The sequence below is a fragment of the Pogona vitticeps genome, chromosome 2 (genome assembly GCF_051106095.1).
Source record: "Pogona vitticeps strain Pit_001003342236 chromosome 2, PviZW2.1, whole genome shotgun sequence".
In the NCBI taxonomy this organism is placed as follows: Eukaryota; Metazoa; Chordata; class Lepidosauria; order Squamata; family Agamidae; genus Pogona; species Pogona vitticeps.
The window spans coordinates 37,722,531-37,750,300 of record NC_135784.1 but is presented as its reverse complement, the minus strand read 5'-3'; the positions used below and the strand labels follow the sequence as shown (position 1 = coordinate 37,750,300).

General features: G+C 42.8%; 1 long non-coding RNA gene across 1 annotated transcript in view; it reads left to right on the top strand.

Annotated features, from left to right (window-relative positions):
* Positions 1 to 12,486, top strand: part of LOC144587634 (uncharacterized) — a 31,380-nt gene extending 18,894 nt beyond the window's left edge. The window contains exon 2 of the long non-coding RNA XR_013542803.1: positions 6,145 to 12,486. This is a non-coding gene — a long non-coding RNA (uncharacterized LOC144587634). The remainder of the gene's footprint in view (positions 1 to 6,144) is intronic.
* The last annotated feature ends 15,284 nt before the right edge of the window (positions 12,487 to 27,770 follow it).

Here is a 27,770-nt window from a genome sequence, read left to right as displayed (position 1 = left end):
GGTTCTTCTAGTGACGGACCCTGCTTTGACAAGTTAGAGAAAAGGGCACTGATAGGCAGGAACCCTGCTATCAGAGCTGATCTGCTTTGGACGTAACTTTTGTTCAATAATATAGGCTCCTCAGGCTATCAGAAATACAGATGCTGGGGCATCCAGTCATTGACTGCTATACACATATGATGTTCACTGATAGACATGGATATGTGAAACCACTGGCCCAGATCTGTAGAATGTCAATAACATCGTAGATCTGTTTGAGGTCTTTTTTTATGCCAGGGGAAACCACGTCATCTCATATGCATAATATTTAATCTCCTAGAGTAGTTAATGCCTAGTCCAAACAAGTTTATTGATCCTAAAACCATTCTGCTTGTGGTGCATAGCAATAAGACTTCTGTGGTTCTATGAAAGTACAAAGTACCATTTTATTATTTCCACACCCCCAGAGCTCAGAGTCACATGGTACACCTTTCTCTTCATCTGATGGACTCATAAGTAGCTTTGGAATGGTTTATGCAGGCAGGGAAGTATCCTTAATCAAAGAGAGGAAATAGACACAAACCATGTGGAAATGGAAAGGAGGAAGCTGGACCTCTGTTTCTTGGGACGTCTATGAATTTATTGCTTGAAATTTGAACATAAAGCAGGATAATGTGGAAAGTTTGGTGTTGAAAATAACATGTTTATTAGGTTTTACATGTGAATCGTATATTCCTTGCTATTCAGGAAAACAGGCAAACTGATGTATATGAAGTTATAAAAATAACATTTTTAAGTACCATGAAAATAATACTTTCAAATGTATCTTTTAGAAGGTTAAATACATTAGCCTGTTATGTGTGTTTGATTTCCTTTAGAATGGATGGGTTTGTTCTCCTTGCAGTCCAGGGGACTCTCAAGAGCCTCCTCCAGCACCACAATTCAAAAGCATCAATTCTTTGGCGGTCAGCCTTCTTTATGGTCCAGCTCTCACTTCCATACATCACTACAGGAAAAACTATAGCTTTGACTATGCATACTTTTGTTGGCAAGGTGATCTCTCTGCTTTTTAAGATGCTGTTTAGGTTTGTCATTGCTTTCCTCCCAAGAAGCAGGCATCTTTTAATTCCGTGGCTGCTGTCATAAAATTGGTCAGTATCAGTCTCCTCAGCATTGGTGGTTGGTGCATAAACTTGAATTATTGGGATGTTGAAAGGTCTGCCTTGGATTTGTATTGAAATCATTCTATCATTTTTGAGATTATATCCCATTGAATTCTCCCATTCCTGTCCATTTTAGTTCACTGACACCCAGGATGTCAATATTTATTCTTGCCTTCTCCAGTTTGACCACATCCAGCTTACCAAGGTTCATCGATCCTACATTCCAGATTCCTATGCAGTATTCTTCTTTGCAGCATTGGACTTTCCTTTCACTTCCAGGCACGTCCACAGCTGAGCATCCTTTCAGCTTTGGCCCAACCACTTCATTAGCTCTGGAGCTACTTGTACTTGTCCTCCGCTCTTCCTCAGTAGCATGTTGGACACCTTCCAACCTGAGGGGCCCATCTTCCAGCATCATATATTTTAGACTTTTGTTTCTGTCCATGGAGTTTTCTTGGCAAAGATACTGGAGTAGCTTGCCAATTCCTACTCCAGGTGGATTGCATTTAATCAGAACTCTCCACTATGTCCTGTCCGTCTTTGGTGTCTCTGCACGGCATAGCCCATAGCTTCTCTGAGTTACTCAAGCCTTTTCACAATGACAAGGCAGCAATCCTGGAAGGACAGATCCTGAAGCTGAGGATCCAATACTTTGGCCATCTCATGAGAAGACTCCCTGGAAAAGACTCTGATGTTGGGAAAGTGTGAAGGCAAGAGAAGAAGGGAATGACAGAGGATGAGATGGTTGGACAGTGTCATCGAAGCTACCAACATGAATTTGACCAAACTCTGGGTGGCAGTGGAAGACAGGAGGGCCTGGAGTGCTCTGGTCCATGGGGTCACGAAGAGTCGGACATGACTAAACGACTAAACAACAAGTATGTTTCATCTAACTTCACTTGTAAGTTATTTATATTGTACATCTAGGATGAACCACATGTAATAAATGTGGTTGATGGGAAAATGATAATGGACAGCTGCTTAATCATTAAGTCTGAAACACTGGCAACAATTGCTCTGTCTGAAGTCAGCTGAATTGGGAGCAGCGAAGATAGCAAATGAGAGAAAAACACTGAAAGTTACTGCTCCTTTAGACTGCATTGTTTACCACTCTGATTAGTTGTGATTGTTTCCTTTGAGTATGTCTCTGAAGTCACAATCAGAAAAGCTGTTTGGGATACAACAATAGCAGGATAATATTGTTCCCTATTATGGTAATGTGTGGCTTCAGCAACCTCTAGAACAAGGGTGGAAAAAATTCAGCTCTTCAGATCTTGCAAGAATGCAGTTCCCATAAGCTTTTGTCAGTATGTCCAGTGGTGGGGCATGCTAGGAGTTGAAGTGCAACAACATCCAGAAAACAGCACTTTCCTCACTCATGCTCTAGGGCAGCGGTTCCCAGAATTGTAACTGTAACTCCCAGAAATCCTGGCCAGCATAGCAAGTGCTTCTGGGAATTGCAGTCCAAGAACATATGGGGACACAAAGTTGGGAACCACTGGCACAGAAGACATAATGCTTTAATTTTTAAATTAAGAAATACTCCTTCCAGCATTGCTGCCTTGTCGTGGCGAAAGGGCTTGAGTAACTCAGAGAAGCTATGGGCTATGCCGTGCAGGGACACCCAAGATGGACAGGTCACAGTGGAGAGTTCTGACTAAATGTGATCCACCTGGAGCAGGAACTGACAAGTCACTCCAGTATCTTTGCTAAGAAAACCCCATGAACAGAAACAAGGAGACTCTTGAGAGTCCCCTGGACTGCAAAGAGAACAAACCTATCCATTTTGAAGGAAATTAACCTTGAGTGCTCACTGGAAGGACAGATCCTGAAGTTGAGGCTCCAAATGCTTTGGCCATCTCATGAGAAAAGAAGACTCCCTGGAAAAGACCCTCATGTTGGGAAAGTGTGAAGGCAAGAGGAGAAGGGGACGACAGAGGACGAGATGGTTGGACAATGTCACTGAAGCTGCCAACATGACTTTGCCCCAACTCCAGGAGACAGTGGAAGACAGGAAGGCCTGGCGTGCTCTGGTCCACGGGGTCACGAAGAGTCAAACACAACTTAATGACTAAACAACAACAAAAACCACAACCTCCAGCATCAATTGGAGTATTATCTAGCAGTAAATCCTTGAGAACTGTGGAAGGATTTTGTCCTTCTTTGGAGGAGGCTGCTTCCCTCCCAAACCAGAGGTCAGGATACTAAGACATTCTAGATGTGCATGTTCTGTTTTGAGTCGTGATTGGCCGGGATGGATTAGGCTGATGGAAGAAGAGTGCCATGACATCTGGAGAGCCACAGCCTTCTTAAAGGTTCTCATTCACAATGAAGAGATTAGAGTTGGGTAATGTTTTTATTGGAGGACCAAAATATCAGGAACATTTCTGAGGTCTGGTTTTAAATCCTGTTTGTTGGGGTGGACACTGCGGTGCTTGGAGCAGGGAGTGTAACAGGAAGTCTAAAAATCATCCTTCTAGACCTGAAGCTTTTTTTATAAAGGAACTGGTAACATCCAATAAATCTATTATGAAAGAGAGTCCAACGTCTCAGGAGATATAAAAATATATATCACTTTATTGCAATTTGGAACATGCCCAACATGTTTCAGTCTAAACACTTCATGGCTTTCTTCAGGAGCAATACAAAGAAAACAAAGAGGGATAACACATTAAATGGATATTGTGATAATCCCATTCAAATCCTGTTTCTCATTTTACCATTTTTACATTACATTACATACAACCCTCTAAAACCGTAATATACATATATAAAATCAAAAAGCAATTGCTTCGTGGGAGAAAAAGACACATAGTCACATTTACTTATACATACTCACATGCTTTCCAGTTCACTTTTCCCAATGTACTTTTCACACATGCAAAATGTTCTGCACGTTTGGGAACCTGTTCCTTGGACTAGATATGTCTTTATTTCTTAATCTTTAAGCCAAACAAATGGAGCACAGTGAGTTTCAACTAGAGGTCTGGTGGAAGGTTAGGGGCAAATCTAGTGTTTTATAAAGGGCTGGTTCTGATATCTAGTGTGATATAGTGGAGAGAATAATGGACTAGGACTCAGGAGGCCTGGGTTCAAATCCTGTCTCAGTCATGGAAACTCACTGGGGGAGTAGAACTGGTAAATCCACTCTTAAATATCTCACTTACCTTGAAAACCCTGTTAGGCTCGTTATAAAATCAATTCTGACTTGATGACACATAACAATTGTGGTCAATTTTGCCTTCAAGTTGAAGCTCACTTGGTTAAGCAGTCTTTATCCTAAAGACTGAGGATGAAACCCACCTACCTATTCCAAGGAACAAGTTCCTGAAAACATAGTCAAATGTGCAGAAAAATTGATCTAGGAGAATGCAGATAGGAAAATCAGAAGGGAAAATGTAAAATAAAGTTGTGTGTGTGTGTGTGTGTGTGTGTGTGTGTGTGTGTGTGTGTGTGTGTGTGTGTGTGTGTGTGTGTGTGTGTGTGTGTGTGTGTGTGTGTGTGTGTACATGCACAAACACAAGTTGCATATTCTTAGCTTAGTAGACAACCTATCCTCACAGCTCTATTGCAGGAATATAGCAACAGTGGCGGATGTGATATCAAGTGTAGTGATGGTTCAGCCACAACCACTACAACTACTTGCTTGCCACTTGGTCCATTATGCTGCAAAAATATTCTGACTCCTGCTGTGTCATTTCTGTTACTTTCCAAACTTCTGGTCATTGTTATTCTTTTTTCACCTTTGTGTTGCTGCTGGCTTCGGCAGTGTAATTATAACCTGTGTTTGAGCCAGAAGCTCTAACTGGACCAGGTGTATGGGCCCAAAGCCATCTCCACAGCTGTCCTTCCTATCTTCTTGCTCTCTCAATCTCTGTCACTTTTGTATGTGTCAAAATGTGCCATGTTTGAAGGAATGTAAACCATTTTTAATCATGTATCACGTGCTACTTTATGGTGAAGCAGGCCTAGAGCATACTTGTAAAATGGTTGACTTTAGATATTCTCAGCAGTTTGGATCAAGGATTCCCTGCACCAGCACATGACCACTAGAGATGGGCATGGAGTACTTCGTGCCCCTTCATCATAAGTTGTCTGAGTGGCAACACAGCTGTCGTGTATTCACATTCCCCACCCTTGGCCAGCTCACGCACTGACCTGCTGGTATGCGCTACTCCTTCCCTCCCCATTACATGATCTTCCAGTCCAGGCCAGTCCAGACTTCCCTTCTCTGCCTCCACTAGCAGCTAGCCACTCAGTTGAGGAGGTGGGGCAAGGATTCATGCAGCACTGCCTTTGAATGGCCAGCTGCTGGAGGAGGCGAAGAAGGGAAGTATGGTCTCCTGTTCAGACCGGAAGATTGCACAACGGGGAAGGAAGGAGCAGCATGCACTGGCAGGTCAGTGGGTAAGCCAGCCGATGGGGTGGGGAAAATGAATGTGCGGTAGCTGTGCTACCATGTAGATGACTTATGAAAAAAGGGGCATGAAGTACTTTGTGCCTGCCTCTAGTGACCACTTGTGAGATGAATCTGAATGAACTGTTTGTGGTTGATAGTGATGATTCAGTCAAGAAAATGTGGCATTTATTTCACATGAGACATATACTTGCCATGTAATAGATAATTTGGGAATACTGTCTCCCTCCAACTTCTCACTATTGTGTATGTCCACAGTTGCCCAAACCGGTCCCCTGGCTCCTAACATATTCTCTTTCTCTCAGCTATTTGTCTTTCTCTTATACACTTCAAAAAAAAAAAAAAAAAGGGTGGGTGGGTGGAAAATTGATCCCAACTGAGCTCTTTATAGCCCACATATGTTCAGGTGTGGGAGAGGGGAGGGGGAACTTAGCAGGAGAGACCCAACAGTTGTTTAACTGTTAATGAGCTCCTGTTGAGACAGATATTGAACCTCACTAACAGTTAATTAAAGTGTTAACCATTTTCTAATTTAGCAAATCAATCCAGGAGAAAGTTTAAGGTTCCTCCCTTTGTACGCTGTAGGTCCAATATGAAGCAGGTCTCCCGCATTTACTTCAAAGTAAAGCATCATCTAATTTAACCCTGAGAGAACCAAGCCAAAGAGAATTGAAGTAAAGACACGTAAGTATGCAAAAGGCAAAAGGGGGGTGGTAGTTTCTGGTTCAAAGAAGGAAGTTCTTTCTTAAATGTCCCTAGGAACAAACAGGCATCAGTTAAGGATTCTACACAATATAGTAGATTCTACACAGTATAGTAGACATTTATGCCACGCTTTTCACTAAAATATAGCTTTTCAGGTGGCTTTGTTATGTAAGGTCAAGTTGCCTCCGGCTTATGGTGAACCTATGAATGAGCCATCTCCAAAATGTCCTGTCCTTTGCCCTGCTCAGCTCTTGCAAACTCGAGTCTGTGGCTTCCTTTAGGGAATCAGTCCATCTCATATTTGGACTTCCTCTCTCTCTCTTTTTTAAATCTTTCCCGGCATTATTTTCTTTGCCAGAGAATCCCTCCTTCTCACAATGTGCCCAAAGTAGGGCAGCCTCAGATTCTTTGCCTCCAGAGATAGTTCAGCCGGCTTTGCTACAGGACCCACTTGATTATCTTTCCATTAATATTAAGCAAATACATTCAAATCTATTTAAGCTCATTAAAATCGGGGAGGTTACAGGTTTTTTAAAAAATGCAGCAGGGCAGGTTAGACATAATATATAGTATTGATAATAATAATTGTGATTTATGGTGACCCTTCCCAGGGTTTTCAGGCTAGTGAGTATTCAAAAATGGTTCACCATTCCCTTTGTTTGGGGGCACCCAGAACTGTGCACTTGCCCAAGACCACCAGAGGCTGGTTCTTCTGGGATACAACCTCTGGCTCTGTGACCAATGGCTAACTCACTGAGCTATCCAGCCAGCAGACATTATATACAGATATAAAAAGATGTGATTTTACCCCCTGCTTAAAATCAAAGCAGAAAGTGATTGCAACTTGGAAAGGGACGCATTCCTTAGCCTAGGAGCCACACAGAGGTACCTCCCTTTTTTTTTTTTTTTTTTTTTTTTAGATAAGCATTTGAAGCTGTTGATAATTTTAAGAGACTGTTCTGAAGACCATAATGTTTGGCCAAGTTCAAAATGAGATGAGAAGACCCTTAGATAGCCAAGTCCCAAGCTGTTTAGAATCACAACTGGTAAGTAACTGCCAGTGAATGCAGACTTTCAGTATTAGGGTGAAATGATCACTATACCAGTTAGCAATAGAGATGGGGGATATATGAATACCCCTGCACAGGTCGACATAATGAGTGTCTGGCTCCCTGAAGCCGAACTGTCCACTCACCCATGCTCCCTTCCAATTGCTTGCGGTCGACTAGCCACTCTGGCATGGAGGCTCATCTTCCCTCCTTCTGCCAGGAGTGGCTAGTCGACTGTGAGCTCCAGAGCAATTGGAAGGGAGCATAAAGCTCACAGCAGCCCCCAGGGGGGCAGACCCTCCTGTGTGGGGGTACTCATATTCATATACGAATACCCCGATCTCTAGTTAGCAACCAACTGCCACATACTGCACCATCTGAAGATCCCAGACACTCTTCAAGGGTCATAGAGAACATTGTAGTAGTCAATATGTGATCTTACTATGGCACGGAGTACTTGCATCGCTCTGTTGCTCTTGCTCTGTTATTCATGTTAGGTGATAATGTCTGGAGTCTGCACAATGACACCGAGAGGACAGGATGGGCTTATAGAGAAAAGAGAGAGAAGGGAAAAGAAAAGCATATGCTTGAGGAGCACACAAACAAGGGATGATAGTATAAGAAGACAGTGACTGTCTTGTCACTAAAATGCAGAAGGTGAGACAGACAGAGACACAGATTTTCATAAAATGTGTATAGGACAATGAAGATGTAGAGAATCAAATTTAGAAATAGAAATATAATGCATCCAAACCAAGTTGGAAAGATTGTAAGCAGGTGAGCTGTCTGCCCTGTCACTCTGCTGCCTGAGTGCTGCTGTTGATGGTCATCATCAAGACCCTGCTGTTCTCTATTTGTATGCTTCATTATCTTTAAATCCAGCTTGTTTTGGATCGCTCCAGAAATATACCCCCCCCACCCTCAAAGAAGAGGACCGTACTGCCACATCTCTTCTAATAAAAGCTGCCCTTGGTGAAGTAAAAGAGGATCCATGCCCACCCTATGAGAATGGAAGATAGTTTAAGCCACTGTTGCCGCTTTTAATAAAATGTTTCGTAACTAAGTGTGTGCTAAAATATATGTTCTCCCAGGATTAAGAGGTTAGCCATGCCTGCCCTGGTAACAGAAAAAAAGAAAGAAAGATCCATTCATAGCTTTTTACAGATTCAGCACCAAAGGGATTTCCTCATTTTCACCGCAGGGAATGGAAGCCGGCCGTGCACATTCTTTCTTCCAACCACTTAAGATGACTAGAGTTTATTGTCTTAGCATACAGTCGGACTTTATCCCGATACCTGTTTTGTACAAAGGAACCAAGCCCCGCTGCTTTTCTGTCCATTAAGCACAAACAGCGTACAGAAAATGGCTCTGCATAATTCAGCTAAATCACAATATTCTCATAATCACGCCGCAAGCATCTTTTGTGTCCCAGACATTAATGGCTTGTTCTTGTTGGCATTCAAATAAAAGCCATTATCAGCACGGCATCCTGTGGTCCCCTTTTCGGATTGTCATCACATTCATTATCCCGTGTTTAGATTTTGGAAACTGAATCGAGCAATGCCTTTTTATTACCAGCCATAATCACGGAGTAGGGGGCAAATGGTCACGTTCCCAGCTCTTGTTTGTCAATTAAGGCTTTTTATTAGAGAATGTCAGCAATCATATATGCAAAATGGACTCCTAATTCCATTCTGGTACTTTTTCCAGGACACCCTCATGCTTGCTTTGTGATGGCGCCAAGGAACTGCTTGCAGCCTGGAGTACAGCTTGTTAAACTGCGATAATCTCCTTGTTTTAATGTGCTTTTAATGAATGCATGACACAAGGTGCCAGTAATAATACTCACTAGCAAAATCTTGTTTCTTGGTGTAGTAAAATGCACTTAGAGTAAGCCCATTGAATTACATGGGATTTGGTGCGCCAACTCCTTTTTAAGTTCCATTGATTCAAAAGGGACTACTCTAATGGTGACTTACTACACTAAAGCAACTTATCCTCAAATTTCGTCAGTCTCAAAGGAGCCAGCCCTGAGAGCAAAACAACAACAACAACCCAGCTATAACCACTTAGAGACAGCTTGTGGAATACAGCAGAGAAGCCCCTCACCTAAAATTGGGGTCGGTGGGCTTTCCATGAGTTTCTGTGTTTTTCACCCAAACATTTTCCTAGGATAAATCCATATATTTATCTGGAAACGGAGAGAATGAGAGAGAGAGAGAGAGAGACAGATAGACAAACAGATACAACAATTTGTATCAAATTCAGGTGCAGATATTCCAAAGAGAGCAATACAGTGGTGCCTCGCTAGACAATGATAATTTGTTCCACTGAAATCACTGTTTAGCGAAATCATCGTCTAGTGAGAAGCATTTCCCCATTGGAATGCATTGAAGATCAGCCATAGGAAAGCCGCTTTGCGAACCGCCAATCAGCTGTTTAAATCGCTATCTTGTGAAGCTTAGGTCCTGAACACACTTGTTTGTGAGCATGGAGGGAGCTGTCAAAATTGTTGTCTAGCGAAAATGGGTTTGCGAAGCAGGGACCAAACATTATCCAGCAAAATTTCCCCATAGGAATCACTGTTTTGCGAATCGCTATAGCGATCGCAAAAAGTCAATGTCTAGCGAAAAAACTGTCATGCGGGGTAACTGTCTAGCGAAGCACCACTGTATCATATAGAGTTTCACTGATGAAACATTTACATCCTGTTCACTCCAGTAGATCAGGTTGTATTTTCACAATACTTTCATGACTAGAGCAGGCCCACTGAATCAATGGGGAATTGAGGAGTTGAATTCCTTCCTTCCTTCCTTCCTTCCTTCCTTCCTTCCTTCCTTCCTTCCTTCCTTCCTTCCTTCCTTCCTTCCTTCCTTCCTTCCTTCCTTCCTTCCTTCCTTCCTTCCTTCCTTCCTTCCTTCCTCTCTCTTAATCCTGGGAGGAAATAAGTTCCATTAATTCAAATAAACCTACTTTAACTGTTCCTTACCTTCTGTTGTTCAGAGTACAGGCTTCCACGGGTTGGCATCATAAATAGCTGGAGCCAAACTCTTGTGAACTCATCAAAGATTTCTCTTTCCAAATCTTCAGAAGAGTGTTTCTTTTAGGAAAACACAGAATATCTGGTAGCTCAGCAGTTTGGTCATATTGATCTCTCTTCCACCCACCTTTTTATGAAAGAAAGAAAAAAAACCCTCAGGCAGCTGGCAAACATTGTGAAATACTTGATTATCCAGTTGGCACATTTATGAAAGAGATTGTAGGTGTAGATTTTTAAAACATACACAACTTGCATTTCAAACCTTTCTTTTCTACCCCCTACTGCTGTGTTGCATAAATAAAAAATATACTTTTGCCAGACTTCAGATTTTCGTTTGGCTCCCTTTTATGCGCAGTGTCAAGAGATTGGAAAATAAGGACTCATGGTTTCTGTTCTGTTTTCTCTTCTAGAAAACCAGGTCTTGTAGTTTATGCTTATGATGGCTGGGATGAAGTAACCTGGAAAAGGGAGAGAAAGTGCCCACTATTAATTGGCAAGCAGCAACCACCTGAACCTTATCTCAGTAAGAACAAGAACTTCCAGTCCAGACTGAGCCTCTGACTTGATACAGAGTCAATAAGGAGGAATGGTTTCAACTGAGTGAGAGGACAAAAAAACAAAAAACAAAACAAAAAACACCCCTCTCTTCTCTAGGAAATGTTTGGGGAAACTTTATGCATGATCAGGGGCATTTTTGAAAGAGTCTTGAAACTGGAATTTTGGGTACAAACATGGGGAGAGAAGTTACTTAGTTTAGCCTATTTATCTTTTAGGAGAATGTTATGCTCATCTGCTCCTTTGCTACATGAATTGTATTCTGTATGTGCTCTGCAACTATGCTGAAGCTGTGCCAGGATGTAAGTATTAGCATACACTAGCTAGCTTTCTTAAGTTTTTGTGGAATTGTTCTTGCCTCACACCTTATGATTGCTTACTTTTGCTCCACAGATCTTTAACTGTTCTGTAACTGTTGAAACTGCTCTTAAAGTATTGTTCTTTTGACTTTTTTAACCATCTCAATAAAATAAAATGTTTTCACAACTCTTTGGTTATTTTGAAGTAAGAGGGGTGATAGTATTAAAACCAGACTTGCCTCAACCATCCTCTGGTAGCCTGTGTATTTTGTGGGTGTTTTTGGTATTCCTACCTTGCATGGTTAGCATAACAGTCAAACCATATAGATTTAACCCTATGGATTTTTCGTGATTCTTGAGAACCACCACTTACTCAAAGAGGACTAAGATGTTGGGAGGGTACTGGGCAGCACATTTGTACATCCTGGATTTTTCCCACACCAGAAACGTCAGGGTGGTGTGGCTAAGTGGTTAGTGTGGGCCTCTCTAACCCAGGGTAACCTTGACACAGCGCAAAACCAACCATAAAGAAGCAGACTGTGCTTTATTACATACAATTATTTGTAGTATTACCATCAGAACTTAAAAAGTTACTTTTTGGACTTTAAGGATTCCAGATGCCATGCCAGCTTGGGCATGGCTTTGGAATCATAGTTTAAAAAGTAACATTTCTGTGTTCCGGCTGCCATCCTTCCTTGTTTCTATTTGGAGCTTCTATTCCTACTTTCCACACTTTCTTTCCCACCCCACCATGCAAAAAATGTGTTCCATGTTGTAGAGGTTCTTAGGAAAATTTTGATAAACTAAATGTACATACCATCTACATTCAGTGAACACAGGAACACACTTAACGGCCTGCAAGAGATCAGCTTTCCACAGTAGGTTTGGTAGGTGTTGTAACAGAGACAAAAACTATGAGCTCTGTAAAAGTATCCTTCCCACAGCCTTAGCAGAACAGTGCTTTCCCCCTCTTCTCTAAGTCAGTTCATCCCCAGACACAAACTGCAGGTGACAATATTAGGGAGTCAGTTCAAATGCTCCTCTCCCATGAAGGTCAGTACTATGACATCTACTACTGCTGTCTTGTGAAGCTTTCTCATATCAATCAGAATCAAAGTGAAGATTCAATGTTAAGTCTACTGGCATAAATTTTAGCAGTGAATTGCTGCTATTTAAGAAATGGTATTTGCATCTCCTGTTATGCACCAAGTCTGTAAATGCAAGCACTGGCTTCTTGTTCTTTTTCAGTCATTTAGTCATGTCCGACTCTTCGTAACCCCATGGACCAGAGCATGCCAGGCCCTCCTGTCTTCCACTGCCTCCCGGAGTTTGGTCAAATTCATGTTGGTAGCTTCGATGACCCTGGCCAGCCATCTCGTCCTCTGTCTCCTGTTTGACCATATCCAGCTTACCAAGGTTCATAAATCTTACATTCCAGGTTCCTATGCAGTATTTTTCTTTGCAGCATCAGACATTCCTTTCACTTCCAGGCACGTACACAGCTGAGCGTCCTTTGAGCTTTGGCCCAACCACTTCATTAGCTCTGGAGCTACTTGTACTTGTCCTCCGCTCTTCCTCAGTAGCATGTTGGACGCCTTTCGACCTGAGGGGCCCATCTTCCAGCGTCATATCTTTTAGCCTTTTGTTTCTGCCCATGGAGTTTTCTTGGCAAAGATACTGGAGTGGCTTGCCAGTTCCTGCTCCAGGTGGACTGCATTTAATCAGAACTCTCCACTATGACCTGTCTGTCTTTGGTGTCTCTGCACGGCATAGCCCATAGCTTCTCTGAGTTACTCAAGCCCTTTCACGATGACAAGGCAGCAATCCTGGAAGAACAGATCCTGAAGCTGAGGATCCAATACTTTGTCCATCTCATGAGAAGAGAGGACTCCCTGGAAAAGATCCTGATGTTAGGAAAGTGTGAAGGCAAGAGAAGAAGGGGACGACAGAGGATTCCGTGGCTGCTGTCATAAAATCGGTCAATTTCAGTCTCCTCAGCATTGGTGGTTGGTGCATAAACTTGGATTATCGGGATGTTGAAAGGTCTGCCTTGGATTTGTATTGAAATCATTCTATCATTTTTGAGATTATATCCCATTGAATTCTCCCATTCCTGTCCATTTTAGTTCACTGACGCCCAGGATGTCAATATTTATTCTTGCCTTCTCCAGTTTGACCACATCCAGCTTACCAAGGTTCATCGATCCTACATTCCAGATTCCTATGCAGTATTCTTCTTGGCAGCAATGGACATTCCTTTCACTTCCAGGCACATCCACAGCTGAGCATCCTTTCGGCTTTGGCCCAACCACTTCATTAGCTCTGGAGCTACTTGTACTTGTCCTCCGCTCTTCCTCAGTAGCATGTTGGACACCTTCCGACCTGAGGGGCCCAACTTTCAGCATCATATATTTTAGACTTTTGTTTCTGTCCATGGAGTTTTCTTGGCTAAGATACTGGAGTGGCTAGCCAATTCCTACTCCAGGTGGATTGCGTTTAATCAGAACTCTCCACTATGACCTGCCCGTCTTGGGTGTCCCTGCACAGCATAGTCCATAGCTTCTCTGAATTATTCAAGCCCCTTCGCCATGACAAGGCAGCAATCCATGAAGCACTGACTTCTTAACTGGTGGCAACTGGTGGCTGAAATATATGCCAATGGACTTAATTCTGGCAGGTATAATTAACAGAGATTTGGCTATCAAATTATGCCATTGCTTCTTCTAGCCCAGTGCTGCTTCTTTGGACTGGTAGTGGCTGATGTCCCATGTTCTTAGAAAAGAGGCTTGCACCTTTTAGTTGGAAATGACATCTACTGAATCTTGAACTTTTCAATTGCAAAGCATATGCTCTGCCAGTTCTTTCTAAATAGTTCCTTAGTCAGTGGCCCCCACGGCAGTACTCTGTTGATCCAGATTTAGAAGCAGTTAAAGGATCTTCTGTGGATAAGAAGAAAACAAAAAACCCATTCAAGACTCAGGCAAGGTAGTCAGAGACCAATCACAATGCAACATAGCACATCACTCTACCAAGGCCCACCTATGCTGATTTCTCTGCTATATGCAACAAAACGAAAATGCTTTCAACTAATTTAGCAATGTGTCCGTCTACTGAGAAGTACCCTGTTTCTTTTGCCTCTCCCTTCTTTTTGATTTGTTCTGAAATACACTACATAAACACTGAAGCCATCCCTATTGTGGCCCTTAGGTTTTGTGCTGATTTACCATTTCGCACTTATTTCCACATAAATGGATTTTGGAGGGCACAAGTATGCACTTCATTAGCATGTATGCTTCACGACTAAACTTCCCTACTGTTTATACAGAAGCTAGTCATGAAAGAGCTGGAGAGGATCAGGAAAGGGGAAAAGAAAAGAAAAGTTTATTTTCTTATTTATGTGCTAATGCAGAGAGCTCCACTGCCAGATTTAATCTCAAAATTCTCTGATTTACCAACTAAGAATTTCAGAAACACCTCAGTGTGGCATCAGGAGCCATAATACTTTCATGAAGAGAAAACACTGGATGCTAAAAAGTTTCCCCATTTAGAAGAAGACTGTGCGGCAAGGACCGATGGCTAAAAAGGGCGATGAATCCAATTCAAATTAGACATAGAAGCTAGTTCTTACAAAGTGGCCTGTGAGAGAAAGATGGAAAGAGAGGAGAAACCGGAGAGGGTGCTGTCCCCTTTGCAAATGAAATCCACATGCGCGGAAATAGATGAGGAGGGAAAAAGACCAAAGGAAAAGGAGAGGAGATAGTTAAAGAGAAGGTGGATAATGCTTAGTGGAGGAAAAGGGGGCTGAAAAGGGGGAGGAGTTAGTGTTACCCATCTGGGAGGAGGATATCAAAGGGCGAGAGAAAAAGTGGAATTGAGACAGGAGGAGAGAGAGGAAGAAGGAATGCAGATGGGGAAGGAGAAAGTAGAAAAGAGTATGAGAGGATGAAAAGTCCACTAGAAGATTTCCCGGACTTGAAGACCGTAGGGTTACTTCCAATTCCAGATCCAGCCAAGCAGAAGGACACCCCACTGGATCCCTTAGAAAGGACGATGGTGGTGTACCCCAGGGGACAAGGTCGTTGGAGGAAGGTGGTGAGGCCAGACTCTTCATTCAACCAACCACCTCCGAAGTGTGACCGGGCCAGACACCTATGTTGTGGAACTACTGTATTTACACCTTGAGGAGCACTCCGCTGCGCAAGCCTCTGGATTGGGAGAGGTTTGGATCAGCCCCTTCATAAATCATTTTGGAAAAGAGACTGAACTGTTGATGACAAATTATGACCAGTTAAAGGACATTCGTTTATTAGACCCAGTGGAGATAGTTGTTGATTCTCCCAGTGTTGTGATTAATAAATCTGTTGATGTTATACAGGAGTCTCTGTCAATTTTCCCCGCCCAACTAAGGGAACTGCCTATGAATCATAACGAACCTAATCACATGGCCATTGAGTGTGATAGCATGATCAATTGCATAACTGACAGCCCAACAGTTGGACCACTGCACCAGTGGAACTGCTTCCTGGATGAGACTTTCGCCTTGGTGCAAATTTTGCAACAGCTTTTGCCACTTCAAGTTATGCAGGCTTAGTTGTGCAACAGGATTTTGGCATTCAATTGGGACTAATGGAAGAAGTAAAAGCCCAACCATGCCTCTGATGGTGCTTGAATGGCATCACTTGAATATCATCACATTTAATTCATCACTACATGTATCTGTAGTTCATAACCTTTGAGGTATTATTCCATTGTCACTGAAAGATATATCAGAGTATATCATTTGCAATGATGTGAATGTCCTCTATTTTTTCAGTTTTCTTCATTAAACAGCCCATGGATTAAAACACTTTTAACCTGCTTTTTTGTAACTGTGTGTATATTAGGGAGAAACTTTCTGAAAGAGAAATACACACACACAAATACACACACACATTCACAGCTGGGATCAAAAAATGTATGAACCATTCATTTGAGGGCTTGTTTATACATTGCATGTCTTAGTTGTTACAGAACTTGCTGAGAACAACTTTTGTATTCCTGGGAGAAGGACTTGAGGCCGGTTTTGAACGATTACCATTGCTCGCTTTTATCAAACAAAGGTCACTGTCCTCACCTAAGAAATTCAGCACTGCATTTCCATCAAGGGTAGCAACTGTGTATTTGTACAACAAATTCAGACAGTGGCAGTATAAAAAACTTCATAATGCACAAGTCACAACGATGCAGATAAAGCACTTAAAAGGTGCGAGAGACAGGTTGGTAAGGGGCAGAATGAATAGCTGAATTATTATGGTCCAAGTAGTTATGACTTCTCTTCTCTTCTTCCCTCCATGAAAACAGATAGAAATGAGTCCAGTCATTTCCTATTATGTAGATACGCAGGGTTGGCCCTATTAGTAGGCACAGTGAGGCATCTCACTGTCTCAGGCAGCAGACTGAAGTGTCGTTAAAAGGCAGCAAATGGTTTGTCATTTTTATTAAGCTGGCATTTTTACTGCCAGTCAAGGGGAGAGACATTTGTGAGACTCGCTGCCTCAGGTGCCAAAACAGCTCAACTAGCTCAGGATATTTGGCACTCTGACTAAAAAAAATCATGGAGCCATTTGTTGTTCTATCTGAGGTAACAGAATATAACGTGTGCGTGTGTACATGAGTTGGGGAGTACAACTTTGTATACATCTCTACACGAATGGCATCTATAAAAGTAACAGGTATGTGTTTATTATAAGGAAGGATGGAGGAGATGATTAGAGTGTGGGGAAAGCAACTGATCCAGAAGAAATGTTAATAAAAAGCTGCAAAGTACATGTGGGGCTTTTCACACCTCTCTGGTTGTGACTGTCTGTGATGAGCATAATTGATTTTAGCAGGGCTTGTTGACTCTTGTCAACTCCCTTCAGCTTCTGATTGATCTCTTCAACAAGTAAACAAGCCAAAAGGAAAAGCGAACAAAGAGGTACAACTTTTTAAAGATCTTAGACATTGGCATTTTAAAGTAAGAAAAGTCTAAAAACCTTGTGGTAACAAAAGGAATCAACAGTCTATTCTAGATGTTATTGTAGGGGTAGGAGATTTCCCCCCACTCCCCATGCTTTGTTGATGTCAGGTGTGTCATAACTGCTAGTAGGCATAAAATTCAAAATTGTCCTCCAGGCAGAATCATGACCCTCTGTCTTCGGTCACACATAAACCAACATTGTCAGATTCTGAATAATACAAGTACCTTGGAAAATACTTTTTCTGCAGTACAGTGTAATCCCAGCCACTGCAGTACAGTGTAATCTGATACATCCCAAGTAAATTTTCCATTTGGAAGAAAAGGGGTTCTTCTAAATACCGAACAATATGTTCACTATGACAGACAAAAAATAGCCTGCAATAAGCAGCTTTCTTCTGACTCCTGGTGGGAATAGTAAAACCTGAGAAAGTTCAAGAGATTTGAGCTGGAGGCACGACAGGAAGTTTGTAACAGTATAAAATACTTTATAATGCACTATAATATACTTTATAATACAATAGTTTTGGACTACAAAAGGCATAGAGGTTTTTTCCCCACTTGGGGCCATGGTTTATTGAATTTAGTAAATAGCTTTTAAGCCCACAGTCGAAAAGCTTTGATCAAACTTTACTAGCAAGGTTAATAAGTGAAGAGGGGTGGCTGACTCCCAAGGAAATAATGCTTCATAGCTGCTTTACGAATATATGCACTTAATTTCTTGGATCAAAGCACTGTAAGTAGAATCATTTTTAAAAAATAGTTTAAGGCAGCAATTCTAGAATCAGTTACTCTCAAGCAGAGAGGTGGTATTTATATTCATATCCCCGGGAATGCAAATGTGAATACTGCAAACACAGGTGACAGGGAAGTCGAGTCCTGCTTTCTCCGAACCGGCCTGTCCACTTATGGGTCACTGCATGGCATGTGTGGCCAGCAGCAGCCTCGTCGTGCCCATCGTGGAAGTCGCGCGGCTGGCGCTTCCCTGCCTCTCTCTTCACTGCTGACCGTTCAGCAGCTCAGCAGGAAGGCTCGTCATAAATCTTCTCACCAGATCTGTCAGCAGTTCAAGGAGGTGGGGAAGTATGAGGGGGGGCTAGCTCCGCAACTGGCACTACGGGGCTACTGCTAGAGCCTCATGCAAAGTGCAGCAACTCAGAAGTGGACGGGCTGGTTCCGGGAGGGGCAGGACCTGACTTCCCTGACACCTGTGTCCATGATATTTGTATTCGTATACAAATATCCCATCTCTACTTGAGAGTAAGCCTGATTCAACTCAGTGCAAGTTACATGATACAGGTAGATATTATTGAATAAGTCCAGAATGGATGGCGAAATTATAACTGGGCTTACATTTGGCAGGAAGTACTGTACAGTATATACCAGGAAAGTCTACAAGTTCATAAGCCCAGGTAAGTGCCTGTCTGATTCTATGTCCACTGAGAGAGTAGAGCTAAGGTAGGGGTGTGCAACTATGTCCCCTCCAGATGTTTTTGGCCCATGCCTTCTGTCAGCCCTTGCCAGTATTGCCAGTCGGGGGAAATACAGGCACTATTGCCCCAAAATGTCTGAAGCCACATCCTCCTCTTCCGTTATTTTCTAAATGTTGGAAGTCTGAAGAGTGCTATGCTATTGGGGAAGAACTGGTTACTCTAGGAACCAAAGGGTAACCCCTTCCATCACTTAGTTCCCTGTGTTTTCCCATCTTGAACTTCGCTGCCTTCTCTTTTTTGTTTGGATATTGTCTGTTCTAATTCTTGTTTTATATTGCTCGGACTGTAAACTGCCCAGAGTAGATTTATTTGAATCTAGATGGGTGGGGTAAAAACATACATACATACATACATACATACATACATACATACATACATACATACATACATACATACATACATACATACATACATACATACATACATACATACATACATACATACATACATACATAAAGTAAGTAAGTAAGTAAGTAAGTAAGTAAGTAAGTAAGTAAGTAAGTAAGTAAGTAAGTAAGTAAGTAAGTATATATATACCAGGAAAGTCTACATACAGCCTAAATATTAATTGTTACATACTCATACACTGCAGTGTTATGTACCTGCAGAGAACCTAAGGAAGAACTTCTGTCATGCAATCTCTGTATATTTCAAAGAAGCACGCCTGCTTCTTGGGAGGAAAGCGATGACACACCTTGACAGCATCTTAAAAAGCAGAGACATCACCTTGCCAACAAAAGTCCGAATGGTCAAAGCTATGGTTTTTCCTGTCATGATGTATGGAAGTGAGAGCTGGACCATAAAGAAAGCAGACCGCCGAAGAATTGATGCCTTTGAATTGTGGTGCTGGAGGAGGCTCTTGAGAGTCCCTGGACTGCAAGGAGAACAAACCTATCAATTCTAAAGGAAATCAACTCTGAGTGCTCACTGGAAGGACATATCCTGAAGGTGAGGCTCCAATACTTTGGCCATCTCATGAGAAGAGAAGACTCCTTGGAAAAGACCTTGATGTTAGGAAAGTGTGACGGCAAGAGGAGAAGGGGATGACCGAGGATGAGATGGCTGGACAGTGTCTGCGAAGCAACCAACATGAACCTGACACAACTCCGGGAGGCAGTGGAACATAGGAGGGCCTGGCGTGCTCTGGTCCATGGGGTCACGAAGAGTCGGACATGACTAAACGACTAAATGACGAACGACGACTCAGGACAGTTTTCTGGACTCTCAGGTCTCAGTATTATTCATTGGGGGCGCAATCAGTAAAGAACTGCTGGATAGCTCAGTAGTATAAGTATATGGAGTTCGATTCTCCACTATGCCTCCTTGACAGGGACTGGACTCAGTGATCCAAAGGGTCCCTTCTAGCTCCGCGGTTCTAAGATTATTATTATTATTATGACAATAAACTTTCCCTATTATTCTCTAAAAAAAACACAAAGAGAGCCGTGTGGTCGTTACACAAAATAAATGCAGGACATGTGGTATCTTTATTATTCCTAATAATAGTGTGCCATCAAGTCAATTCTTACATGTGGTGACCCTTTCCAGCCCTTTCCAGGTAGAGAATACTCAGAAGTGGTTTACCATTCCTTTCTTCCCTGAGATTGAGCAGTTTGTCCAAGGCCACACAGGCTGGCTATATTAGATCACTAAAAAAAATCAAACAATTTGCAAGCTCTTGTGGTTCAAATCCATTTGCTCAGATCATGCACTGATACTGCAGAAAATATTGTGTTCTCGTTATTTATCTCTTTACTCAGAAAAGCCCCAATTAAATGGCCTTGGGCAATGATATAGGTGAATCTACAGTTACAATGGGCAGATCAGTCTGCTTCTAATCTCTGTCCATTTTTATTATGTTCTTTCATTCCTAAGTTTTTTCTATTTGATGTCCTCATTATAAATATTTGTCTGTAAACATGTATTTTGGGGAAAATATCTAAAGTTATCTAGATAAAAATATCTAGATAAAATATCTTAAAAATTCCAAATTTATTAACATTCCCAAACACATTTTAGCCTAAAACATGCATGCACATGCATTTTTATACTTTTCTTTCAGAACTGACAAATGCAATGCAAAATTAGGAAAAGCATGAAATTTAAAGGAGAACTGTATTTCAGTCTCCAGATTAGTCTTTTCAGATGACTCAAGTCAATTCACTTAGAAATGAGGAATGAATTAAATATTTGGCCATCACAAAGTATATATATCCTGCAGTATGTAACACTGTATACAGTGAACAGGCAGTGAATTAAGTTCACATGGGGCCCTACTGCCACTTTCTCCTTCTCCTATTAAAATTGTTTCTCCAACCTCTGTCAACAGGGAGAGGCTACCTAAAACCATTACAGAAATTAATTGCTTCTGTTAAATGGTTATTAACAGATCATCTATTATGGAGTAACACATTATTTTGACAGTATTTTCTTAAATCACATGTTAGCTGAACAAGCCTCAGGCTTGTTCACAGTAGCTTTTCCAGGATTCCACTGGACCTGAAAGAGAACTATTGTTTGAGGGACTACTGAAGCAAGAGGCCGTGCTGTTAGAGATGTGAAACCCTATGAAGAATCAAAAATAAAAGATGTAAAGTTGAAAACAGAGATGCTGTGATCAGGAAAGGAGATCTTGGTGTGTGCTGATGGACATCTCGATGAAAGTATCAACCCAGTTGTGTGGCGACAGTGAAGAAGGCCAATTTCATGCTAGGTACCATTAAAAAGGGGACTGAAAATAAAACAGCCAACATTATAATGCCATTGTACAAAATGCTGGTAAGGCCACACCCGGAGTATTGAGTACAGTTCTGGTCACCGCACCTCATAAAAGACATGGTGGAACTGGAAAAGGTGCAGAAGAGAGAGACTAAAAAGCTGACTGGGCTGGGGTACCTTCCTCATGAGGAAAGGCTACAGCATTTGGGGCTCTTTAGTCCTAGAGAAAAGGCGCCTGAGGGGGGACATGAGTGAGACGTATAAAATTACGCAGGTGATAGATAAAATGGATAAAGGGAAGCTCCTTTCCTCTCATGCAATACCAGAACTGGGAGGCATTCACTCCAATTGAGTGTTGTGAGAGTGAGAACAGACAAAAGAAAATATTTCTTTACTGGCGTATTGTTAGTCTGTAAAACATACATTTATATCTCTCACGTTCCCACGTGACCCCTGCTTGTTTCACCAAACTAAGAGCTCACGCTACACGTCTTTCAGCTGCCACCAGTTGATTACACCACTGGTTCTTAACCTTTGTTACTCAGATGTTTTTGAACTGCAACTCCCAGAAGCCTTCACCATCAGCTCTGCTGGCTGGGGTTTCTGGGAGTTACAGTTCAAAAACACCTGAGTAACAAAGGTTAAGAACCACTGGATTACACCAACACTGTTTATTATTAAACACAGAGGTCCAGGCAATGGGTCATTGTAAAAGAACTACGGTAAATAGAAATTGCTTATTGTTACAGATGCTGACAGAATAAGCAGTGTTGTTAAATGTTAAACCAACATCCTCCTTCATCCACTCTCAGCCACCACTCTTCCGCCCAAACTCCCAAAACTCTTCAACTCTCCCTAAACTCTCAATCTCCCTAAAACTCCTCAACTAACTCCCCCTCTTCTTGCTGAGTCTCTTATACCTTGTGACTCCGCCCCTCCAGCACTCCCATTGGTCTATGCAGATATGACATTAATATTCATGACCTGGGTGGACACCACAATCTCCTCCTTTCTACAAGCAACTCCTGCTCTGCTCTAGTGCTGGTGAAAAGAATTCAGGGTGTACAAACTGTAGCATCCAGCTGGCCTGTATTTATATCACTATTGTTTTTTGTTTGTTACATGTATTTATAAAGTATATGTTTACAGTATTTTTTTTTAAATACACATGCACACCGAGCCCCACAGAACCAGAGTGTGTTACAAAAGCTGTCCTGAAATGTTAGCAACTTTGAGGTTTCCTAAAGCATATATATGCCAGGATACAAACTGAATAAATAAACACAAGCTTGAGAATGTGACAATTAGGCTGCACTCCTGTGCACCGCTTACCTAGGAATGAGCTCCCTGGAACACTAAGGGACTTACTTCAGATTAAACATACCCAGGGTTGTGCTGTCAGTGTGACAGTAATCTGACATTTACAGAAACAAAAGGAAGGAGATAAGACAACAGGAGTAAAATCACAGCTTCACCTATCCACTTCAGCATCTCCTCAAATAGCATCCTACAGCATAATGGTAATAATAAAGCTCTGATGAGCTCATCCAGACGCCACATTTTTAAAGCCTTTTTTTTTTTTTTTTTTTTTTGCAACAAGAACCTCAAGCATCAACAAGGAAAATTGATTAAGGATGGGGCTCCACTGTGTCTGCCTTATCCTCGTAATGAATAGCATTATCTGTGCTTAAGGCTTGCTCCTGAAAGGAGAGTTATGCCAGTGACGTTAAGAGAATGAGTGCGAGAGTCCCACTGATGAAGCGGCTGCGTGAAGAGATGAGTCCCCCTCCCTCCTCACAAGACGACATAATTGGCAATCTCAGCTGATTCTAGCAGTTTGAGAGCCCTGCTTTGCTGAAGGGCCCCCTGAGATGACAAGTAATGTAGTTACATTTGAGCCAGTGTAGTGGAGTGTTTAGAACAGGGGTCTCAAACTCAATATACCTGGGGGCCGCTGGAGGCAGAGTCTGGGTGAGGCTGGGCCGCACCAGATTTTCTGCCAAGCGGAGCAAGAACCCGAGGAAGCCGCCCAGGAGTTTCCTTAGCCCGGCTGGCGCTCCAAGGAGGAGGTGGAGGAGGGGCTCGTGAGCCCTCATCACTGGCCACAACCCCCTCCGGCTCCTTCTTCACTACCACCACCAGCAGCAGCAGCAACAGAAGGAAGAAGCGGAGAAGGGAGGGAGTGCCGGTGACCGCCTAGCACCTAGGGCACGACATAATTTTTAAAAAAACCCTCACAGAATCACCTTGCCAAAGGAGAAAAGCCCCCATTGGTACCTGTGAAATTAAACAGAACGGGATGGGGCCCCCCACAGGTGTGTGCACGCACACACAAACACACACACACGGAGTTCCGACAACCTTCCCTTGAAAGCCCCCCTCAAAAAAAGACACAGCAGCAGCAGCTACTCCCACCACAACAGAGGAGCAAACTTTGCGAGGCGAGCCCAGGCAGACTCCAGAGCTGAGGCGGCTGAAGCAGGATGAAGAGGAGGAGGAGGAGGAGGAGGAGGAGGAGGAGGAGGAGGAAGCACCACCGGGCACTGAGGCGGCCGCTGGCTGGGCTGGCGCTGGGGGTGCCGAGAGAAAAAGAGAGCAAGAGTGCCACTTGCCTGGAAGAGGCGGTGGTGGTGGCAGCTGCTGTTGGCAGCTTGAAGGCACTCTTTGAGGACGGGCTGGGAGTGAGCTCCGCTCTCAGGCATCGCTCGGCGGCAGCTTGGCCACTTGGGGAAAAGGGCCGGCAGTGCGCCTCGCTCGCCGGCTCTCCCCCAAGACAGCACCTCTTGCACCCTCCATCTGAAACTGCAGCCTGCCAGCCGGCAGACAGGCAGGCTGGCTGGCAGGCTGCAGTTCCGGATGGAGGGTACAAGAGGTGCTGTCTTGGGAGAGAGCTGGCGAGCGAGGCGAGGCTTTTTTGACTCTTGTCAGCAGTGGCCATGTGGGCAGTTCAAGGGGGCAGGCAAGTCAGGGGCCACAAACTATCATCCGGCGGGCCAGAAATGCCCCCCGGGCCACATGTTTGAGATCCCTGGTTTAGAAGATCAGAATAGCACAACTGTGGGAATCATGTGGCCCTCAATGCTGGATTTGTTTTTGGCCCTTGGAATGCTGCTTTAATTTAGCTGATTTTTTTTTAAAAAAAAACTGCTTTTTTAAGTTGAAAATCCATTGACCTCGCAAAACAGGAAGTGTCACTTCTTGGTGCAGCTATTAGAAAGTTGTTGGGGTCAAGGAAAGGTCCCTGGCACTCACAACTTGCCAACTCCTGGACAGGAACTTCAGTGACACAGCTATTCCACTTGGTTCTGATCTTGAGTCAGTCACTGTCTTTCCAACTGAAGGGCTGTTGTGAGGACAAAAATAGTGGAGACCATTACTGCTTTTGGACAAAAGATAGGATACGCTTCTAACAATAAACATCTGGCTATTGGTTCACTCTTCTGCATCACTGAAGGGTGGAGTACAAATTCTCAAGAATATTCTAGTCTGGTGTGTAACCATATTAAATATAGTCTGAACAGAATGAAGGGCTACTTTAAATACTGAGCTTTAAAGATCGGTTTTTGGATATTTTTATACTGGTTTTCAAAACAAAATGGCTAACTTGTCAGCAGTTTCCCACTTCCTGATATTTCAAGGCCAAAATCTGAACCTGGGATCAGCTCCTTCTGTAATAATTGAAAAACATGTGTGAGAAAGTGATGATGTGCATTTATTCTGTGACGTCCTAAACAAAATATTATGTGTACATACAAAATGCTTGGTGTGATTGGGCATGGGAATGAGATGGGAGCTTCAGTATGAAAGCCACCAAACACAACAAACATTAAGAAACACAACAAACCTAAGAAACTTTTTTCTCTAATACCACTTCCTTTGAGAATCCTCTCTCCACTGGAGACCCAGAAAAACACCGCAGGTCTCTGAGACTTGAGAGATGGCAAACCTAGTTACATGGAATGGCCTCCTTAAATGGTAGAGGAGGAATGTTCAAGTACTGGTTCATTGTCCTTCATGCTACTGCTTTGTGCTCTTTTGTGAATGGCAAGGTAATGGTGAGGAGGAGAGAAGTATTGAATGGAGCAAGTATTCTTTTGCTGAACAACATCTGGCAGAACACTTTTCGCACCAGGTCTTGAGGGGTCTGTTACTTCCTGCCTTTCAGCCTGGGCCAACGTTGCATGCTCTCCTTCTGTTCTGTGCCTGAGCTGGGTTCTTGAACTGGGTTTTGGGGGCTTCAACACACACAATTTTTCAAATGAATAAAATTGGATTCAGTGTCATAAAAACTCTGTAATGTTTGGAAGTATTCCAGTAACATGCAGGGAGTATTCTAGAGGCAAGCAAAAATAATCACCGCGGTATTAAAAAGGTACATAATTGTGTGGTGTATAGAAAATCTTGCATAGCTTGGTCCATCACACAAGAGCTTGCTTATAGGTGCTCAAGATTTGTAGATACATAGATCAGTAGTCTCCAACCTTGTGTAACCCAAGTGTTCTTGGACGGTGACTCACAGAAACCCTAGGCAGCACAGGTGGTGAAGTTGAAGAGAGCTTTTGGGAATTGCCGGCCAAGATCACTTTAGTTACTCAAAGTTGGGAACCACTAATCTATAGCAGGGGTCCTCAACCCCTGGTCTGTGGCTCGATGTCAGTCTGTGAGCTTCCTTGAACTGTGCTGTGGACACGGATCTCCGCCCCCCACGCACACACAATGGCTGGGTTGTACTTGCAGAGGGGCGTGTTGCGCTTGCGGAGTGCCCCTGCCCACCCGCGCACGGAGCCCACACCCCCCAACCGGTCTGTGGTCCCAAAAAGTTTGAGAACCACTGATCTATAGGATGACACCATAATGCGTGAAAATTACAAGGAACCTTATGGCACAGTGGTTAAACTGCAGTGCAAGTCAAAACTCTGCTTACTACTTGTGTTCGATCCAATGGGCTCAAGTAGCTGTTTCAGGTTTGACTCAGCTTTGCATCTCCCAAAGTTCGTAAACTGAATAGTCAGCTTGCTGGTGGAGGAGGGCCATTTGGAGCCTACATAATTAATCTGTGAACCATCCAGAGAGTGCCGTAAGTACTATGGGCCAGTATATAAGCAACACATTTGCTTTGCTTTGCTTAAAACCAAGTATTGGATTTTTAAAAAAGAAACACATAACACCATGGTTACATTGAAAGTCTTTTGTGATGAGGATTTGTTTGTTCTCTACAAAAGTTCAAGGACGACGGAGAAGACTTTTGGTAGTTTATAATCTCAGCAATTTCTGGCCCAATTTCCATCTCTTAAATCAATGGAGTAGAAGTGGGGCGGAGGGAGGGAAGGATGGATTGCATGGTCTGGTGTCCCATCTGCCCTGGAAGAAGCACTGAAAATATAGATCACATTACAGCTCATTATTTCATATTGTTTTGGATGGGGAAAAAACTCTACACAATGATTTAGCTTTTGTCATTGCCATTGTGCGCTTGTGATTACAGCTTACTATGCCTTCACAAAAGTTGCTTGGAGGGTCTGCGCCTCACAAGCCTGGCCTCTCACTGCAAAAGTACAAAGTGTTACTTAGCATGGTTTTGTAATATACTTGCAATACACTTTCTGATTTCTAAGGCAGTTAAATGAGCTCCATTGTTAGGCAGGGGTGAGAGATTTAAGAATGAGACGTATTTTGCAACAGAAAGATTTATTTCTCCTTATGCCGGCTTTTTTAACAGCAGTCTTTTCCTCTTCATAATTCCATTTGTTACTGTGCTGGTAAAAGGTTCTCACAGAGACTCCTTTGTTCCAATGGAGGCTATAGGAAGAATTTTAATAAGTTCCATAAAATTGTGCCCCTTCAGCCCTTCGTTTTCCTTTCCTAATGTAATGAGCAGTGGTGTAGTGCAATCAGGACTTGTAGGGTCAAAGAGGCTGTTTAATTAATAGGGCCCATCATGTCATCTGCCACTCTCCCTGAATTTAGCTGCTGCTTCTGAGCCGAGTTGTATTTAGAGTCGTAACTAGGGAGTGAGAAAGGGGCTTTGTCCCAAGAGGCCAGAATTTAGATGCTGGATGGGTGCAAAGTTACCCACGCAAAGTCTTTATACTGCCCACAATTGGCCCTCTCTGGGCAGAATGAAACACACAAGAATGGACTGACCACAGAAGTAATTAAATCTTGTACATTCTAAGCTGGGTGTTCTATTCCTCTTCACTCTCCCTGGTCTTACATAATCCAAGCTTAAACAACTGAGTAGTGAAGCCGTAGTACCAAAAATACTAGTTACAGCTCTGGCTGCAGCAGGGGCAAAAATGGACACCCCACCTTCAAAATTTGTTGTTACAGGCTGTTCTTTCTTGTAATCTGAAGTGT